Genomic DNA, 4,501 nt, shown 5'->3' with positions numbered 1-4,501 from the left:
AGCAGCCCTCAGTCAGAGCAAGAAGCAGTCAGGTAAGTTGCAGAGCTCCCCCCGGTCCAAAACAGTCCAGTGGCACCTTTAAGACCAAGTTTTATTCAGGCACAAGCTCTCCCTCCTCTGTGAGGACAGATCTGCACGTCCCCCCCCCAATAGCTAGCAATCCAAAACAGTCCAGTGGAGCCTGAGCGGTGGGTGTTGCCTTCTGACACACTTCCGGTGATGTCAGGGGGTGTGGCATATGCAAATAAGTTATGCTAATGAGTTATGCTAATGAGTTATGCTAATGAGTTATGCTAATGAGCTCCTGCACCCCTTTTTCTACAAAACGACCCCTGATAATAACTGTGTGCAATCAAGTAGCACCAACTCATGGAGACCCCATGGGATCTTCAAGGCAAGGGATGAAGTTTGCCATTGCCTTCCTGGGCATAGCACTCCCGGTCTTCCACAGTGGTCTCCCATCCAAGTACTACTACCCAGGGCTGATCCAGACTAGCCTCCAGGCTCTGACAATATCAGGCTAGTCTGGCCTGTTAGGCTGCTATTCCACAGAGTGTGCAAATATCAGTCTGCAGGCTGAGGTGGTACAGTTCTAGAAAAATACTTTTTGACCCTTCGATCAAAGGCCCAGTTCCCTCACTCCAGCTTGTTCCAGTTTGATTTCCAAGCCATTTAAAGAATGAACAAGACCCCTACACCCCCAGCCTCAGTGGTTACTTAGCAACTGAGTTGCCTGTGCTCATGGTACCATGACCAGCCCTCGGGGCTCATGGGTAGGTATTGCAGTACCCACCCACTAAGCCAGTCACAGCCTGTTCTGGTTTAAGGCCAGCAGCAGCGACAAGGTGCAATCTGCCCAAACCTGCTTCAGGAGCTTGCTGAGCCTGTAAGAGCCGCTGTACATGAAACAGCACATTCATGTCCAGGCTGAAGCACACTTTGTCACAGCTGACTGATATTTCCCCTTCCCCTGTTCCTCCCCCGTCCCCTGATAAAACTGGCCATAGTGGTCCAAAGGGACAAACAAAAAACTTGTGCAACAAACCCTGCACTACTAAACAAGAGATAAAAATTCAGGATTGCCTGCATCAACTTTATTCTACATAATTCATACCCCATGTATACCTTGTGCAGCGCTCTCCTTATACAACATCCTACCAAAATTACAGTCCCAAACCTGATTTGGTTTAATTTTTAAAGGGAGGAGGTGGAGGAGAGTTGAGCAGAGTGGCTTACAATCTCCTTTCCCTTCCCCTCCCCACAACAGACACCCTGTGAGGCAGGTGGGGCTGAGAGAGCTCTTTCGAGGACTGCTCCTGAGAGAACAGCTCTGATGAAAGAATTTATAATTGACCCAAGGTCACACCAGAAGCTGCATGTGAAGGAGTGGAGAATCAAACTGGCTCTCACTAACATTTGTGCTATATTCTTTATTATAATTGTCTGGACATCAGGTTATATCTTCCATTCTAACCAACTCCCCACTGCACCACTATTTTTACTTGCTTTATGACATTATATAGTCCCAAGTATCCCAGAAAAAAGAAGGTCCCGTGACTTACAAATCCACATTTTAAAAAAATGTACTCTTGCAAAGATATCGGCAAAATTCTAGAATGGCAAACAGCAGACTGTGCATCTCCCTCTCTCTCTCCCTCTCCAAAGCATACCCTCCACAGCCTTGAAAGGTGGGAACACGAATGAATAAGAAACATAGAAACAGCAGTAGAGGAGCAGAGACAGAAATACATGTATTAACAAGTTGAACCTACTACATCAGGGACCTAGGTTGAAACCCCTACTCATCTCTGAGGCTTATCGAGTGACCTTGAGCAACTAACTAAATCTCAGCCTGTTTTAATATGATTGTTGTGAAGAGAAAATGGGATAACCCTGGAGGAATGAGGTGGTTACACATGTGACAATTAACTAAATCAACTAACAGCCACAGGACATAAGAAAACATGAAAAATCATAACAGAGCTCCATTGGTACAGTTACCCTTATGAGTGGGGACATCTCCACCCATGGCTAGGACTCCACACATGCTGCATCAGACCAATGATCACAAGAACATAAGAAGAGCCCTGCCGGATCAGACTAGAGGTCCAGTGTCCTGTTTCACACAGCAGCCAACCAGTTTCTCGAGAGCCAACAGGGCACAGAGGCCAAGGCCTTCCCTAATGTTGCTTGGGTTTCAGAAATGTACTGCCTCTGAATATAAAGGTTCCCTTGACTAACCATAGCTAGTACCCATTGATGAACCGGTCCTCCATGAATGTGTCATACCCCACCCCCACCCTACCCTTCAAAAGGGAATTACGACTTCAAGGGGGAATTAGATAAACATATGGAGCAGAGGTCCATCAGTGGCTATTAGCCACAAGGTATAGATAGGAACTCTCAGTCTGGGGCAAGTGATGCACTGTGTTCTTGGTGCTTGGGGGGAGGCAACAGTGGGAGGGCTTCTAGTGTCCTGGCACCTGCTATTTTTGGCCACTGTGTGACAGAGTGTTGAACAGGATGGGCCACTGGCTTCTCTTATGTCCTTATGCCCTTTAAACATCTGTGCTTGTGGCCATCACTACCTCCACTGAGTGTGAATGACACAATTTCATTACTTGTTGAGTAAAGAGTTTCCTTCTGTCTGTCCTATAGTCCATCTAGCCCAGCATCATGTTTCCCATAGCAGCCAATTAGGTGCTCCTAGACGGCTTACATGCAGGGCATGGAGGCCACGTCCCTCCCCTGTTGCTGTACACCAGCAACGCTATTCAAAAGATTAATTCCATTTTTGTTCTTACTGTCCCATCTATCTATCTGGGGAAGGGCTCAGTGGTAGAGTATCTGCTTGGCATGCAAAAGGTCCCAGGTTCAGTCCCTGACATCTCCAAGTAAAAGCATTAGGTAAAAAGCGATGTGAAACATCTCTGTCTGAGACCCTGAAGAGTCACTGCCAGTCTGAGTAGACAATACCAATGGTCTGATTCAATAGAAGGCATCTTCATGTGACCAGACTAAGAGACAGTGTCGCCTCCTAGTCAGACTAAGATTTAGGACACCCAGGTTCATAAACCCACTCAGCTCAACCTTGGGCCTGTTACCATCTCTCAGCCTAAACTAATGGAGGTGCGAACAAGAGGAGGAAGGACAGAACTAAAATAAAAAAGGACATAAACACAACCCAGGGTACTTTCTTTTATGATAATCCCTCAGTACTTACCAAACACACAGGAAATGCCAAGCCTTAAGATTGTGGCCACTTGGTGATGGGAAACATACACACATACTGCATACCGAATTCAGTACAAAACCACTTAATCTCCTTAGCTAGGTAGGGCTTGCTTAGATGTTTAATTGCATAGGGGTTTTTTGAAATGCAGAGACACTGCACTAATTTGATATGGCCAGAATTATACTTTTTACACATATGGCTGTGCAGTACAAGAAATTATACTGCACTGGTGCGACTCAGAGGAAGAATGCTACTGGAAATATGGTGGACATGTCACTCATAAAGTAGGGCTTTAGTTGGCAGTGTCGCCTCCTAGTCAGACTAAGATTTAGGACACCCAGGTTCATAAACCCACTCAGCTCAACCTTGGGCCTGTTACCATCTCTCAGCCTAAACTAATGGAGGTGCGAACAAGAGGAGGAAGGACAGAACTAAAATAAAAAAGGACATAAACACAACCCAGGGTACTTTCTTTTATGATAATCCCTCAGTACTTACCAAACACACAGGAAATGCCAAGCCTTAAGATTGTGGCCACTTGGTGATGGGAAACATACACACATACTGCATACCGAATTCAGTGCAAAACCACTTAATCTCCTTAGCTAGGTAGGGCTTGCTTAGATGTTTAATTGCAGAGGGGTTTTTTTTGAAACGCAGAGACACTGCACTAATTTGATATGGCCAGAATTATGCTTTTTACACTTATGGCTGTGCAGTACAAGACATTATACTGCACTGATGCGACTCAGAGCAAGAATGCTACTGGAAATATGGTGGACTTGTCACTCATAAAGTAGGGCTTTAGTTGGCTTCTGTTTGAAATGAAGCTTTGTCATAGGGCCTGCATGTATGAGAATTGCTGAAGGATTATAAACTGTGTTTTGGGTTTTTTAACAACATAAAAAAGCTATCACTGAAACCTTTTTTTTCCCTAGTCATCTGCCTGAACTGACTGCCTAAGCTAATACTTTTTTCACTGTTCGGTTTCAATTCTACAGCTCAAATTTTATCCACAGTACAGACTGCTCTCCCTCAGCACACTTGTGGGAATCATCATTTACTGGGGAGAATAGCTGCCCCCCACCCCAAGCACTAAATCATTACTCCGGAGCAGGGGTGGCCAAACTTGTTTCACATAAGAGCCACATAGGAAAAAAATGTCAGATGTTTGAGAGCCACAAGACATGAACACACACATTTTTCTTGAAAAATATACATATTTGCATATTAAATTAAAGAGACAAATGCCATCTCCAAGCCAAG

The 4,501-nt window shown here is 45.0% G+C and overlaps 1 protein-coding gene across 1 annotated transcript in view; it reads right to left on the bottom strand.

Annotated features, from left to right (window-relative positions):
• LOC107109746 (zinc finger protein with KRAB and SCAN domains 1-like) overlaps positions 1 to 4,501 on the bottom strand; it is a gene marked incomplete at its 3' end in the record, with an annotated part of 9,581 nt that overhangs the window by 986 nt on the left and 4,094 nt on the right. The gene's annotated exons all lie outside the window — the stretch shown is intronic.

Source organism: Gekko japonicus, unplaced genomic scaffold (assembly GCF_001447785.1).
Source record: "Gekko japonicus isolate JY-2015 unplaced genomic scaffold, Gekko_japonicus_V1.1 scaffold2021, whole genome shotgun sequence".
Taxonomy (NCBI): Eukaryota; Metazoa; Chordata; class Lepidosauria; order Squamata; family Gekkonidae; genus Gekko; species Gekko japonicus.
This window is presented reverse-complemented; position numbering and strand designations above follow the sequence as displayed.